We start from the raw sequence: 17,355 nt of genomic DNA on the forward strand, positions 1-17,355 counted from the left end.
GATAATGAGTTAGTTGTGGTGAATTTCCATTTTTTTTGTTCTGCAACCCCAACTCAACCTAGCATAGAATAAATATCTATTGGCCAGGGAATGCAATCCGTGTGCTTGATCTTCAATCTGATATATAGTATTATTTGTATTTGAAGTCTCTTATGACTAAGTTGTACTTCAGTGTGATGCTCTGAGAGATGAGATGCCTTTCTGTGTATTTGGCATTTAGTTAGCTCACAGAGCATTCCTTAAATGTAAAATTATCTATAACTTTGTCTGTGACCATGGATTCTGGGCATTTGATTAATTGTTTCTATAATATTCATACGTATATTTCTGAATGTTTTTGCTACAACTTTGCAATGCAGTTCATCTAGCACTTACTCAAGCTATAAACCAACATGATTTCATTTCCATTTCAAGATTTTTTTGTTTTAACTAGTAACTCTAACGTTCAGAACCAAAATGAAGGCCCAGATTTCGATCTGTTTCAACCAAAAATATCAGAATGTTTTGTTCTTTTAAAGTTTCTGGCTCAATCTGGAGCAAAAACATTTGGAAAATTAGAGGCCTGCCAGTCTAAAGTCTCATTTCACTTATTGTTCTTTTCCAAGCTGACAAGAATGCATATTGTCCAATATCAACGCATTCTTCTGTTGTGGTAATAAATGTTGGTAGAAGTCAGACTTGGCAAGAGTCTAGAACTTGTTTGGGAGGAGTCGAAGAAGATCTTGTTTGACTGGGGAAGAACCAATGATGATCTCTTCATGACCATAATCAATAAGGTCACATGTTGTCATAACTGCAACATATATGTTGGCTTTTTAGTGATAACAGAAAAAGATGTTGATGTTTTCGGGATGAATGTCAATAATATTTTTCTGAAATGAAGTTACTGTAGTTGAGATTTTGCTGGTTTTTAGGTAATTGTTGAGATTTTGTTGGTTTTTATGTTTTAATTGATTTAAAAGATATATAGAAGACGTTGTAATTGAACAATAATATGTATACTTTGATTTTAATGATATAACAAGTATGAGATTTTCTCCTAGTAAAAAAATGATCCAGGTGGATGTTGGTGGCCACCCACCTATCCCATTTGGACCCCCACAACTGTCTCTTTCAGCTTTTTCAGTTTCCTTAATTGTAGCACAACTTACTATTTTTAGCAGTTTTTCGGGTCCTGAACTTCCGGAGCCATTTTGAGGTCCTAAATGACGTTTTTTGGGAAATCTGGGGCAACATAGGTCCATCGACCGATGTTGCCTCCCAAAGTGGTAGTGCTCGGATAGATCTTTCTAACGAGCTATTGTACGCGTCAAACGGTGATCATATGCCAAAGTTACGACCTTGGGAAGTTGGTGTACCAATTTACCCAAACGGGGCCCACAGTTTGGCGTTTCATCTTCTAGGGTTAGGTTTTGGAATGTTAAGTGTTTTCCATTGTTTCTCAATAATAAATAGGCCTTTGAGCCTCATTGTAACACAATTCAGAACAGTTCAGAGTCATGTAGTCGCCACCTCTCTTCGAGATAAGCTACCATCACCCTAGCTAGTTTATTTCCATTTCCGTTTGTAAGCATATTTCAGCATTTTATAGTAATGAAATGAAGTATTATTTCCGCTGCATATATGTCTTTATGATTATCTTTGTATTTTATTGCGTTCCTGTTTAAATCCGGATCAGTGGTATCAGAGCGGTATGCTTTTTCTCTGTTTTTCTTTGCATGTCCCCAACGAGGTCGGGATATAAGGAGTTAGGGCTTGAACTGGTTGAACCGTTGCGAGACCAGCCTCACAAATCCCGACGGCCTCCTATGGCGGATGAGAAGAAAGACGAGGGGGCAGGAGATCCTATCAAAATCTTGCTCGAAGAAGCCCTCGAGCGACAACGGAACGCGATGATGGACAATTTTGCCCAGATCCTTCAACGGCTACCCAGAAGCGATGCATCGGCTTCCAGCAGCTACTCTGGAAACGCCACGCCCTTTAAGGTACAAGTTAATTTTGAAATCCCCATCTTCGAGGGTCAAATAGACACAGATGCCGTAGATAAATGGTTAAATCTACTAGATGGGTATTTTTCTGTTCATGAATTTTCAAGTCGGGAAAAGATTGTTTTCGCTCTTCTCAAAGCAGCCCCCCACGTTAAGGACTAGTGGGAAACCTACTGCGAGCAGAAGGATGACAGTACAAGCTCACTATTTTCAGCCGCACCCACTTGGAATGACTTCTGAGATGCCATCAAGGAGCAGTACTACCCTGTCAAAAGCTATGAGGACAAATACATCAAATGGACCAAACTGCGGCAGGGACGAGACTAAGATGTGCTGGAGTTCACAAACATTTTTCATACCCTTTGCACACAGTTGGGTATCAAAGATTCTGAGCTACATCTGGTACTCAAATACCGCGGCTGCCTACACAGATACATCTAGGAAGAGATGGAGTTCTTGAACATCTCCTCACTCGGCACAACATACTGATACGCTATCAAAATCAAGCAAAAGTTCAAACAGAAGAAGCGAGACTTTGGATCTGCAAATCCAAAGCCCAAAGGACAAAGCCAAGGTGAGGTGACCCAAGACAACCCATCGAAGCCGCAAGAAAAGAACAACACCACGAAGTCGAAGAAGGACATAGGAAAGTGTTGTGAGTTCCACAAGAGTCCCACTCATAACACAAGTGAGTGTTGGACCAAGCAGTCACTGGTGGTCGAGTTGAAGGCTTCCAAATCAGATGTATGTTCTGACCCTGAGCGAGAACCTGAGAAGGGGAATGGCAAAGGGAAGCAGATCATTGATGCAGATCCTAGCGCCACTGTTGCCACTGCCAAGATCCAGAAGAATGAGCCCGAAGACCCAGAGGAGGGGGAGCACCTTTTCCACTCACAGATGTGGGTGAAGGGTTCGCCGCTGCAATTCATTGTCGACAGTGGCAGCCAAAAGAACCTTATTTCAGCAGAGGTCGTGAAGCGGTTGGGCCTACCGACTACACCACACCCACAGCCGTACAGTATTGGGTGGCTTCATGAAGGACGAGATCTCAAAGTTCACCAGCAGTGCCGCCTTCCCTACAGCATCAAGCCTTTTACAGATGAGGTATTGTGTGATGTTACACCTCTGGATGTTTGTGATGTATTACTAGGCCAACCATACTTGTGGAGGCGACATGCTGTGTATGAGTCAAGGCCTCGTGCTGTCATTATTTCTTTGAATAATTCATTATACAAGATATCAGAGGTAGCCCCACCTACCGCCACATCTTTGATCACCGCTAAGAAAGGCAGCAAGCTCATCTCCCAGACCAGGAAATTCATTTGTATGGGGAAGATCATTGCTACATCCATGACCCCCGCGAAGGGTTCCTCCATGCAACAACAACAACAAAGGGACTGTCATGACAAGACACAGGAACAACTTCTCCTCACCCACAGGGGTACCACACAAGTTTCAGGTGGGCGACAAAGTTTGGTCACATCTGCAGAGAGAACGCTTTACCAGAACCCACCAGAAACTCAGGCGACTCCAACATGATTCTTACACCAGTACCAAGGCTACGGGCAACAATGCTTTGAAGCACAACATTCCTCCATTCCTTGGCTTTCACTGAGTGTTCAATGTGGACCGTCGTCAACCATGCTTCCCACCATTTCTGGACATATCAGAGATTGCAGAACAACTCACCAGAGACCCAGCTCAGCAGAAGCTTCCTCATCTTAGGGAGGAACTCAACGCAATGGGGACCATTGCTTCCTAAGGGGGGAGGAATGATCCAAGTGGATGTTGGTGGTCACCCACCTATCCCATTTGGACCCCCACAACTGTCTCTTTCAGCTTTTTCAGTTTCCTTAGTTGTAGCACAACTTACTATTTTTAGCAGTTTTTCGGGTCCTGAACTTCCGGAGCTGTTTTGAGGCCCTAAATGACGTTTTTTGGGAAATCTGGGGCACCATGGGTCCATGGACTGATGTTTCCTCCCAAAGTGGTAGTGTTTGGATAGATATTTCTAACGAGTTAATGTACGCGTCAAACGGAGATCGTATGCCAAAGTTACGACCCTGGGAAGTTGGTGTACCAATTTACCCAAACGGGGCCCACAGTTTGGCGTTTCATCTTCTAGGGTTAGGTTTTGGAATGTTAAGGGTTTTTCATTGTTTCTCAATAATAAATAGGCCTTCGAGCCTCATTGTAACACAGTTCATTATAGTTCAGAGGCATGTAGCTGCCACATCTCTTCTCAGAGATAAGCTACCATCGCCCTAGCTAGTTTATTTCCATTTCTGTTTGTAAGCATATTTCAGTATTTTACAGTATTGAAATGAAGTATTATTTCCGCTGCATATTTGTCTTTATGATTATCTCTGTATTTTATTGCGTTTCTTTTTAAATCCGGATCAAAAAAACCACAACAAAGTTTCTCTATTCCAAAACATAATTCACTTTGACAGAATAAGAGGCACAAGTTTAAAGTAGAATAAGAGGCACATGTTTAAAGTTGTCAGAAACTATTTTGGGATTGGTGTGAAGTTTTGGTTTACATTAAAATTGCAAGTCAATTTAAAAGGACAAAAAATAATAAAATATTGTTTAGAAATTCATTAATATAAAAGAATTAAAGAATAATAAAAAGATCTTAATATTTTATGTTTTTTTTTTTAATTATTAAAATGGTTGAATATATAAATCCATCTAACATTTTCATAAACCCTGAGATACATAGATCAAACAATTTTAACTACTAGAATCTGTAATAACTTTCCAATAATTTAAGACAAAACTGATAAAATCAAATCAAAACATAGTAAAGCATTTAAATTACTTTAACATAAAACATTTAAACTATTTCACTTAAATGTAGTCAAATTTCTAACCATGAAATTGTTCTTTTATTAACTAAGATGGTTGCTCGTACACATCATATCTATGTGATAAAGATTCGGAAGTTACCTAACTAAGATGGATGCTGGTACACATCATATCCATGTGATAAAGATTCGGAAGTTACCAATCTTGGTAGCGCAGAGTCTTGTCGGAGTTACACATTAATCAGAATTGAGTTGCTAGAACTTAAACAAGTGCTGCATGCAGCCGGTAGTCCCTGCCGTAAGTGAATGGCCTCGATGTAGATCAAAAGAACTCACCAGAGTTAGGAACGAGTACACAGAGCTGAAAGGCTCCTTGTATAGAGTATTATGAGTTTTTTTATTTTTGGACCTTTGCCAATTTAATCCATTAATGCAACATTGATAGAAATGAGTGACAATATTTCTTGAATTGTAAAGCACCTCTAAACACACACCAAAAATAAAAATGATTGAGTTCAAAGTTTCTTTTGGATATTTAAATTTTTGTTTTTAATATGGTTAAAACCGATTTTAACCCTATTTTTATGAGTTTTTTTTTGGACCCTTGCCGATTTAATCCATTAACGCAACATTGATAGAAATGAGTGACAATATTTCTTGAATTGTAAAGCACCTCTAAACACACACCAAAAATAAAAATGATTGAGTTCAGAGTTTCTTTTGGATATTTAAATTTTTATTTTTAACATGGTTAAAACCAAATTTATCCCTATTTTTATGAGTTTTTTTTATTTTATTTTTTTATTTTTGGACCCTTACCAATTTAATCCATTAACATAACATTGATAGAAATGAGTGACAATATTTCTTGAATTGTAAAGCACCTCTAAACACACCAAAAATAAAAATGATTGAGTTCAAAGTTTCTTTTGGATATTTAAATTTTTGTTTTTAATATGTTCATTTATGCCTATTTTTATAAGTTTTTTTTTTTTTTGGACCTTTGCCGATTTAATCCATTAACCCAACACTGTTAGAAATGAGTGACCACAATATTTCTTGAATTTTAAAGCACCTCTAAACACACACCAAAAATAAAAATAATTGATTTCAATTCAAATGAGTGACCACAATATTTCTTGAATTGTAAAGCACCTCTAAACATACACCAAAAATAAAAATAATTGATTTCAATTCAAAGTTTCCTTTGGATGTTTAATTTTTTGTTTTTAATATGGTTAATAAGAATGTTAGAGAAACGTAAGTTAAGTTTAGGAGCAAAGAAAGCATCATAACCGCAATCATATTCTTCATTGATTTAAAAGGGTTAAATGGTTGAATTGAGAAGTTATCAAAGATGGGCCTTGTGGCCAACAAAGTCATAAGTCATTGTTGTGACACTGGACAACAAAGTCATACGTCATTGTGGTGACACTGCACAAGAATATCTACAAGAAATTAGGTTTTAACATTCCATAAACAATCTTTTTAGGTCATCCCATTTCTTACAACCGAACAATTTCAATATATATAACATGGTCAGAAAACACGCAAAATTTTTAATACATACAAGGAGATTCCACCATCGTGTGCTTTTGAATCTATGGACATTACACCATCAGGTAATCCTGAATATATGGATTATGGGCAAGCATTCTCAACTGCACAACCTTTGCACAGTTCCCGACACATTTGAGGTTGCTTATCACCTTCAGATACTTCTGTTTCTTTACAGAACATTTGAGGTTGCTTGTCACCTTCAGATGCTTCTGTTTCTGTACAGACTATTCCATGTATAATAAACTTTACATCATTCTGTACAGAATATTCCATGTCTAATAAACTTTACATCATTCACATGGATGACATATATTGAAGTAACAACTTACCCTTAAATACATGAACAGTGTACTTTGAGAAAAGCATAATGAAATTATTCCCAAACTTGGAAAACCAAGTTCAATCTTCAAGCCACTCCAAACTAAAGATCTCTTGAACCTCATCAATGGTGAGGTTATGAAGGGTAGATGCTTTGATGTACAACCATGCTTCATGCTGCCTGTCGCTATCAGATATGACTACACGTTTTAAAGATCTTGGTATTACTGTAGGGACTTCATTGAATATTGAACACTCCCTCATGTCCAACGATTCTAACTTTGATAACTGATCAAATTCAGTGGGAAGGTCCTGCAAACTTCTGCAATGTGAAATATCTAAATATTCTAGTTGCCCTAGTTTGCAAATGGAAGATGGCAGCCTCGACAGGCTTGGACAGGCAGACAATCTCAGCACCCGAAGTGACTTTAACCATCCCATGTCATCAGGTAAGTTTTGGATAAAATGAAAATTAGTAACAAACAACCTCTGGAGGGAAGTTAAATTGCATAGTTTGACTGGAAATTCCCCCAAATCACTACAGTGATCGATATTAATTTCCATAATGTTTGGAAAGTTAAAGGGCTCAAGTTCCATATCCATTAGAGTGTTATTCCCAAGGCCCTCACATAAGCACACGGACAACTTTTCCAACTTCTCACAGGACCTACAGTTCTCATACAGAGGAGAAGTAATAATCACCTTATGAAGAAACAGAGACCTAATTTGAACAGGTGAAGAAAATCTTGGCAGCCCACTAATATTTGCATGCATGGAACTGTAATTGTATACTATAAGAACTTTCAGTTTTGGCGTCCTATTTAAAAATGTTGGAAGACAGTATTGATTTGCGGAAAAGAATAACGCCAAAGCTTCCACCTCAGGAAAATCAATTTGACTCCAATCTTGTTCTTGCATTGCACCTACAAGGGTCCCAGAAAGATAAAACTCAATGTATGATGCTGATCAAAATGCTTATCAAACACCTTAGTAAACTTGGAAAATTAGTAAATTGAATTCATAATTATTCAATGTTTCATATGGAAAGGGAAAGAAAGCAGGTTTCATGAGCAGACATACCTGTGTAAATTGAAACAAACTAAGTGCGAGATGCCTGATCTTTGAGAGTAGTTAACCATTCTGTGGGAATTTTATCCTCTTTGGAAGGCATGAAGAGCCTCTTAGGAGTGATAATGTTATCCTGGCTTGCCAGGTACAAGGCTAAATCCCGCATTACATCATGTTGAGAAAAGCAGAGCTCAGCAGCACAGCTGAAATTGATGGCCCCACTCCTAACCCATTAAAACCTTGTGTTAACCAAACCAATCATGGTATCTCAAAAGCCCCCTTTTATCTCTAGTTTGATACTAACATATATATTTATCTTACTCTCCTCATTCTCTTTCTAAAAATAAATCTTGTACACAATTTAGATTATAAACTTAGATTATGTTTATAAGCCTCAAGTTTTCTGGGATGTTCATGATTTATCGAAGATGCCAAAGCCCAAAAGAAGAATAATTAAAGTTAAGAAGCATACATGAAGAGGCCGAAGCAATAATCAAAACAAATTCATACTCAGCAGTTGAAGTAAACAGGTTCCATAGTACATACCCTGGATAGCCCGTGAGATTCAGGAGATTTCGACTTGCAAGTTCTAGCAAGACGTCCAAAGCATCTGTCCATTCCATCTGGCGAACATATACCCAAATGTCTAATAATGTTTCCACGCTGAACTTTCTACCTTTGGGAAAAGCCCCCAAATCCAAAAAGCACTGTTTATGTTTACCATCAAGCACATCTATACTCGTTTCCAAGCGTTTAAGAAGACTCTCCTTGTGATATTCTGATATAGATTCTGATTTTGAAAGTTTTCTCTGAGCATTGCTCCAAATTGGCCTAGGCTTACCGCGCAATGAGCTTCCAATGACCTTGAGGGCAAGTGGTAAGCCCTTACACTCTGCTGCAACCTATAACTATAATGTTAGTTAAACTGTGCTAGTTGTCTGCATAAATCATGACTCTAAAACACTTGTTGGAGCTACATTAAAGGCATTTATCTTTAGGTCGTAAATTTGGGTATTGATTGCAAAATTGGCATTTAGGTAAAAGATGAGTAAGATGGAGAAAACGTTAAGGCATATGAGATAATGGAGAGTATGTATAATTCATACCTGTCTAACCAGAACCTCATTTTCTGTTGTCAGAATCGATGTCTCATCAAAGGCCTAGAAGCAGAAAAGAGACAGGGCATTAGCATCCTCCAACAGAGGCATCTTATACAAACGAGTACTACCCGTAATTCTAATGGTGGGATCTTGTCTGGTTGTGATAATTGTCTTGTATCCTTTTGCTTCAAACAACAGGTATTCCAGAGTTGATGTCGACCAGACATCATCCAAAACCACCAAAGTCGGCCGATATATTCTTAACCTAAGTTTTTTCTGCAATTGGTCATGTGCATCCTCTATGCTCTGGAATTCAGGCACTCGGCCACCAATTATCTTCTCCCACATCGTCTCTAAGAGGCCTTTTACATTTGGATTAGATCGTTTCACTGGAACGAGAACTATATTGCTGAAAGATTGGAAAGAGAATAAACATTACAAACTAAGGCCATGACAACATAATATGGATGTCTGGATAACAGATTTAGGAAGACTGGAAATGTGGTTACCTTTGACTAGGTTATCTTTGCAAAGGGATGATGCCAGAGTGCTTTTGCCGCTCCCACCCATCCCTGTTATTCCAAGGCGATCAACGTCATCCTGCAATATAATTTGTTTGACGGCATTGATACAAGTCTCTAACCCAACTACAAAATCTAACATATATGGGACTTCGTGGAAGGTGGAGCTGACGGGTTGTTCAACGATTTTAGCCACATCGAATTGTTTGCGAAGATCATTGACGGCTGCACTTAGATTCTCCAAACGACCGAAAATTTTGGGCGAACCTTGAATTTCAATCAAATCTTTGTTTTTCTCCTGAAACTCTCGAACCCTCTTTGCATATTGCCACTTTCTGTATACATTACAGACGTGTAAATTGTCTCCTTCGTCCACAAGGCTTAAGCCATCTTGCAGGACAGCTTCCAATTCTCTGAACTGGCTGTATCTTGATGAATCTGAATTGGAAATAACCTCGACATCATCAATGTCGCGCTTTAACGATTGAAGCTTGTTCTTCAGCTCTTTTGCTGGAATTGACAGGGTTCCATATGCTGACAGGTGGTCAACATGCAAATATCTCTATGAACAAATGTCTAAATTAGGTGTTGGCTTAAGTGGAACAGGCCTCAGAAAGGACTTAGGATAAGATGATATTGCAAACTTTGCTTCCACAGCCTACCACAACGTACTTTGGATAAGATGAGATTGCCTCAATATTTTTGCATCGGGCAACGTGAAGGCTGCAATAAGACCTCAATCGTTTGCCGAACCAAAAACTTTGGGTAAAATTTTGTTGAATAAAATTGGGAGCATCAAACTTAGGTTAAAATGTGAAAACACCGAAAAAAAACGGTCAAAGTATCAAGTAATGGTAAGTCAACAATCGATCGATCGCTATTAGTCCCAAGCAGGGACTAATAAGAATTGGCTCATGATAAAAATAAAGAGCTAATCACATTAATCAGAATTGCGCTGCTAGAACTTAAATAAGAATTGGCTCATGATAAAAATAAAGAGCTAATCAGCCATTAAGTTGACCTCAAAAGGGACTTCTTAAAGTGAATAGATTGATGTCATTTAACATCAAACTTGGTTTCAATTCCAGCCATCAAAATCCCATATGCCTGTAATAAATTCTAATAATTTAACACACAAGGAATTTTACTTGCGTCAATCTTTCAATAGCCAAGAATATCCGCTACCTTGCACTTTGGTGCAGTGTGAAGCCATATACAAGTGGTACATATATTTGCACGGGTTTGGGTGGCTTCACCGTCGGGTAGATCATTAGATCATTAGAAATAGATGTGGAAAATCAGCTCCATCAATATTGATATGATATTTAGACATTGGGTAATACAAATCTTCAGTTTTAAATCTGATATGAAACTCAGATTCCTTTGTATTAATCTGATTCTTTTTCTTTATACTAATCTGATTTATCAACAAAAATATGTACATGGAGTAAAGAGGGCAAACTACTAGGTCGGTCTGTACAGGAGAGATAGAATTTGTATATTCCGATTTTTTTGGTTTGTACAACAGAGAGAGCAGAAAAAATATTAAGTGGGCAGACTGGTAGGTATGTACAGTGGAGTAGAGAGAGCATTTGCATATTGCAATTTTTTAGGTCTGTACAGTGGAGAGAGCATTTGAATATTGCAATTTTTTTTTTCCCACATCACATCAATAACAATTCAATTAGTTCTAGTGTTTTTCATTCTCTTTGCATCCAAAAAAATTTAATTAATTCCTTTTTCCAGAAAATATCAAAAAAATTCAAAGTGGTATATGGTCAGTGGTAACTATGCAACATCTTCTATTCTCCCTTGGTGTGAACTGTGGTTGTAGCCGATTATCTCCAGCCTTCTTCCATTTGCGTTTAATGGGAATGTAGGCCTTGATTCCTATTGGATGGGCCAGGTTGGTTTCATTGTAATTCAAGAGAATTGAGGCATAATTCAGCAGCTTTGGTGAAGCAGGAATTTCTTGGACAACAACAATATAAGTATAAATAATTTATTAAAAGATGAAATTACAGATGATGATTCTTACAATTACGGATGCCTGGCTTATATACTGCCATGGACACCCTTTGGGGAAAGGGCATGATCTTATGATCGTGCCCTTTCATCTAATTTAACTGAAAATTAAATAATAACCTAATCTAACTAATTTTTTACATAACATTGCCTTCCTCTCGAAAGAATGATTTGTCCTCAAAGCATAAGTAACGACGGATGTTGTTGAAGAATGATTCATTCTCCCAGAAGGCGTCTTCTTCGGGTAAGTCCTTCCACTTGATCAGATATTCCAAGATGATCAAGGCCGCACATTTTAAAAGGTCTTGAATTAATCTCTCAAGTTCCGTTTTTTGGTGATGTGGATATTGGTATGGCTTGATGTTGACAGGGTCTGACCCTGCCTTGACTTCTATTGTATGCTCAATTTCCCTATTAGGCGGCACCTTCATAGGTAGGTATTGAAATACTTTTTCATGCTTCCGAATCAAATCTTGTATCTCTGGTGACTCTTCTCTGGTCATATTTGCAGATAACATCTCTAACTGGTGACATTGTACTACATAAGCGGGTGCTCCTTTTCGACTTAGTTTCATCATCTGAGATGATGATACAACTTGATTTTCTGGTGCTTGGAATCCGTGTAGCTTGTACTTCTGACCTCCCCATTTAAATTTTATAAATTGTACTTGATGGTTGGCGGCATAAGTACCTAAAGTTCGTAACCATTGGATACCTAAGACTACATCTACTCCTCCTAACGGTACCGTGAAGAATGGAGACTCTAGATTAAAGTCTTGAATCTGTAAATTGACCTTATGGCATTTCCCTACCTTTTCAATCTTCTTACCATTAGCTACCATCACTTTCATGTTTGGTAAGGGAAATGAAAAGATATTGAGTCTCTTTTCCATGGTTGCATCTAAAAAATTGTGTGTGCTTCCAGAGTCGACGAGAACCACTACATTGTTCTTCTTTATGTGTCCTTTTAACTTTAAAGTCTGAGGTTGTGATATACCTGTCATAGCTGATAATGACACTTGTGGAATACTTCCATCATCTAGTTTTGGCGACAATTTTGGGGCGTCTTCTATGTCTTCTATGTCATAATCTTCATTGTTTGAATCATTGGTTGCTTCACAATTATATAGGTTCTTTGGTTCTTTTCCTTTAGCACATCTATGTTTGGGGTCCCATTTCTCACCACAACATTTACATTTACCCTCTTTTATCCTTTGCATTTCCACATTAAATTTTTCATCTTCACGACGATGTGGTGGAACATATCTTGTATTATTTGAGTCCACATACTGGGGTATCCTTCGTCTTGCATAAGCTTTTTCCGCTGTTGACCAAAATATTGGTTCAGATTTCTTTTCAGCTGTTTTTGCTTTTCGTCTTGCTACTTCTATAGATGTAATGTCATGCATCTCAAGTTCTGCTTGTAAATGGGTTTTGAGTCCCGAGATGTATGACTGAATTAGACGAGATGCTGATAACCCAGGTACTCGTGTTACTAAGGTCTCCCATTCTTGAGTGTATTCATCCACACTTCCTTTTTGTCATAATTTGATGAGTTTTGAAAAGAATTCTTCTTCCTTTACACCTTGGAATCTTTTGAAGAATGCATCTTTAAATTTTCTCCAGCTAATGACGTGTGTTTTCTTTTTCCACCACATATGCCAGTTATATGCTTCTCCTTCCATTTTCATGGATGCATGCCTGAGCTTTTCGTCATCGTCATTGATGTCATATATCTCAAAGTATTCTTCTGCTTTATTTATCCATGCAACATTGTTTTTTTCGTTTCCATCGAATTTAGGCATCTCGACTTTTGCCCGTCGCTGGTATGTTGCTACTGGTTGAGCGAAAAAAGGGTGTTGATTGGTAAAGTTATCCCAGAGTTGCTTGTTTGTAAAGGCTGTGTTACTCGCTTCTTGGTGGGGTGTTGCTGATTTTTTTGGGGATTCAACTTTGTCATGAGAGTCTGTGGACTTAGTTGAATCTGACGAGATGTGTTCTTGATTCTCTTCACCTTCTTTTAGTAGTTGTTCGGGTGTACAATTCGATCTTTTACACAGACTTTTCAGCATTGTTAAGACCTCTCTGATCCCTGCTTCTGTCTGGACATAGTAATTTTCCATCTTTATTTCTATTCGATTCGTCGTATCTTGAAGATTTTTGATTTTGTCTGCTTGCTCTCGACGTCATTTAATCTTTTACTGACCTCGTCGTGGTTGTTATTTATCTTATGCTCTGCATCCAACAACCTTTTTTGGAAATCAGCCATTGTCATTGTCAACATTGAGCGGGTTTGCGGAGGCGTGTATTTATTTGCCAGCTAAAATATTTTTCCTCCCCCTATTTTTTTATTAGCTAAAATAATTTTTATACATATAAATTTTAATTAATTAAAATAAATTTAATTAATTAAATATATATATATAACTTTTTAATTAATTAAATAAATTTAATTAATTAAATTATATATAATATATATATAAATAAATTATATATATATATATAAATATTTAATATAAATATATATTTATATATATATATATATATATATATATATATATATATATATATATATATATATATATATGTTATAAAATATATATATAATATATATATGTTATAATATATATGTTATAAATATATATATTGAAATGGAACGACACAACTATTCGTATGGTCTATAGATCCGATTGGGCTCGAATGAAGTTGCAAATTAAATGAGTGACACAGATTTTGCAGTGAACTATGTGTTACACTAAAAAATGTCACCATGACTATTTACAGTTAGTATGGCTCAATCAACAGTCATGCTACCCTCTTAGGCAAGTCTTATGCCTCTGCTATCCATCTCAAACTCAAAGAAGAGAGAAAGTCTTGTAAAAAATGTGTTTATCTCTGGGGTCGCAGGTTCTCTCTAGCCTTACCTGCGGGGACGCTCACAATGTTCACAAAAGCTGCGTCCTTGGACGCTCTGTATGTCAAGGGACAGGTGCGTCCTTCTGTAAAAGGCAAAATGCGCAAGTTTCATCTTAAAAAAGTTACTTGTGGTTACTTCTAGAACTTTCTAGAGGTCGGTTTGATGAAATGGATGCGCCTCCAGTTGGTTCATGTATCCCTATTAAGGAGGAACTTATCCCATCAATAAGGGAGCTATCCCACCCAAAGAGGGGGATTATCCCATTGATGGTGGACCTGAATAACCTCCTTACAACACTATAAATAAAGGCATTGAGCCAGAGGGAGGGGAGGTTGAAGCTATACATTTTCTTTGGGTAAATGCTGCAGCAATTAGGACTCCCATTTAGAACCTTGTGAGGAAAGATTGTCTTTGCTTGATTCTACTTGGAAGTGGGTGAGCTTTGTCAAAGTAGAGGAAAACCCTTGATGGACCCTGGGAGGAACTTGCACAACACCAAGGCCAGGTTGTAAGAGTTTCTTTGTTTCGTTATTAATACAAACTGGTTTATTTTTCTCAATAGCTTGTGTTAATGAGTTATTTCATGTGTTCCTTGGTCTGCATGTTGGATATATGTTTTATTATATGAAATGCAAGTGCTTGGTAATTGTTTGATTGTTTGTGGTTGCAGGAATTGATGTGAAGGAGGAGCTCATCCGGATCGGCAAGGACGGGCTACAACAACAGCGTTTTGGAATAAGGTAAGCCTAAACACTTGTAGTTTCCATGTTTTAAAAGGTATATTTAGAGAAAGATCACTCCATTTTGTCTTGTTTGTCGCTAGAGAGTTTAGACTCCTAGGGAGGTCAGCTGTGTCCGCACAAACGACTTTTTCCGCCACGACAAATTGGCGACTCCGCTGGGGAATCCATTAATGAGAAAGTCTTTTCCTTTGTGTGAACTTTGCTCTGAGAAAATCATTTTTATTTTCTGGTTTTTGACTGTGAGAATTAGTATTTGGGTGGCTTAGCTTTAGATTTAGTTAGATTTGGTTTTTCTTAACTTTTCCAGAAGGACGCACCCTCTGAGTACTGCACAGTGCGTCTTTGGACGCGCTGTTGCCGTTTGCACAGAGCGGGCCCACGCCTGTTATAACGGGTTGCCTGCGTCTTCCTGTAAAATTTAGGAAAATTCCATTTTTTGCTTTAAGTGCTTTTAGATTTTGATTTTTCTTAGTGTTTTCTGCCCAGATCCTTTAGTACCCTGTCAAAAATTTTCACCTGAACTTGTTTTGTGAGCTTTGAGTGTTTTAGTGGATTTCAACGAAGTTTAGGCCTAGGGTTTGATTTTTGGATAGGTCCTGTAGTGACTTTGACGGTAGAAAGTTGTCCAGCCTTAGATCTCTCTGGTTTGTCAGCCTTCTTAGAAGTCGGGCCTATCGTAAAGTCTCCTTGTGTGAGCAACTTGCCATTTAAGTTGTTTTGGGTCAAATTTCGAATTACTTGTTTATAAAGTGTTGATTTCCATTTTACAAAAGAACAAAAAGATTAGAGTTTTGTTTTGGCTAGTTTTTGGTTCTGCAATAAGCTAGTCCTTGATTTGATTGTGATCAAGTAAAACACCTTAGAATAATCATTGTTGGTTTTGGCCTCGTTAAGATTGCTTAGAGTAAATTTACCTTTTAGTTTGCTTATGAGTGAATTTTCGTAGATTTTAATAGTTGTTAAGATTGATTTTTGTTACCTTAGATTTATTTGCTTTATTAAAAGAAAAATACAAAAACATCTTCTTTAAAAGTCTTGTTTCAAGTAGCTTTTTGTTTTTGAAAGAGAAAAAGAGTTTTTTTTTCGTGCATGTAAAGAGCGGTCATGTTTTTTATGCTTGGAAAAGACAAACAAATTGTTTCTTTGATTGTCTTCAATTAAGAAGTTGCTTTTATAAAGATTGCATTCTCTCAACTTTTTAGTTAAGCAATTCATCGAAAAAGTAAAGTAGTGGGTAAATCATCCTAGGTGCATTTTGTAGTGGTTTCGAGTCGAGTCAACACACCACTGGTTTCACTTCCATCACCTTTTGACTTAAGAAACAACCTTAAAAGTAACGCTTAAATTAAAATCAATCTAGTAATTTTTTATTTTTCTAGGGCTCTGAAACACCAACATAGCTTAGGCTAGGGTCTTGGAGTAGGTGAGTACTTAACTCTCCAAGACTACAAAACCAAACAGATAGTTTATCTTGAGTAGATTAAATCCAATTGTTTCAGTTGCACTCTGGGAAAGCTCCTCTTAAAGGAGAAGCACGAGCTCGTGTCCGAACCAGTGAGGGGATCATTCCCCCCTCGTTGGGAACGACGCCAGACAGTACGTATTACAAACGGTAAACCTCGGATTAACCATTGTCGAGGAGCCAGGGGTCACTTATCAGTAAACCTTGGATTATTGTCAAGGAGCCGGTAAGGGGATTGAGCTTGCTACTCTGCCCTTGCGTGCTGTCGGAGTTTAGACTGTTCCCCCAGGTGTAATTGTTGTGATTGGTAACTTTAGTGACCATAATATTTAGGGTTCTACCGAGGTGACGGTGGAGGGAAGGTCCCACTGTACCTGGAGCAGACGTCGGTTATACTCACTTGGATTTTCCGGGGGGTTCACTTCACTTCGAGACGGTTAAAGTGGAGGAACTTGTGCCGGTCTATTCATTAAGCAGGTTGTCGGGGTAACTGTTCCACCCGCCATTTCTGTACTGAATCCTGCGAGGTTGGGCCTAATCACCAACTAGCGCTTTTGGTTCGGAAGACTACTGTTTGTGTTTGGTTTGACGCTCTAGATTATTTAGGCGTGTGCTTCAAATTTGTTTGCTTCTTTAGAAGACTTTAGGCGGTTTGATTTGAAATTTTTACTTTGTTTTCGTGTGTTGTAGTTAAAAATCTTTAATTGTGGCGGAATTACCGAGACAGTCCCGTCGACTTCGGGGCAAGTCTCCTGAGATTGTTACCGGAATAGATTTGTTAAGAAAACTCCGTAAATCGCAGGGTGAATCTCCTGAAGACATTCCGGGTCAGTACGAAGGGTT

General features: G+C 37.8%; 1 pseudogene; it reads right to left on the bottom strand.

Annotated features, from left to right (window-relative positions):
* Positions 1–6,757: 6,757 nt before the first annotated feature.
* Positions 6,758–11,434, bottom strand: LOC149186461 (putative disease resistance protein At5g47280; annotated as a pseudogene).
* Between the last annotated feature and the right edge of the window lie 5,921 nt (positions 11,435–17,355).

Source organism: Pinus tabuliformis, chromosome 3_1, assembly GCF_031772625.1.
Source record: "Pinus tabuliformis cultivar Carrire ecotype Pingquan chromosome 3_1, CPIR1, whole genome shotgun sequence".
Classification (NCBI taxonomy): domain Eukaryota; kingdom Viridiplantae; phylum Streptophyta; class Pinopsida; order Pinales; family Pinaceae; genus Pinus; species Pinus tabuliformis.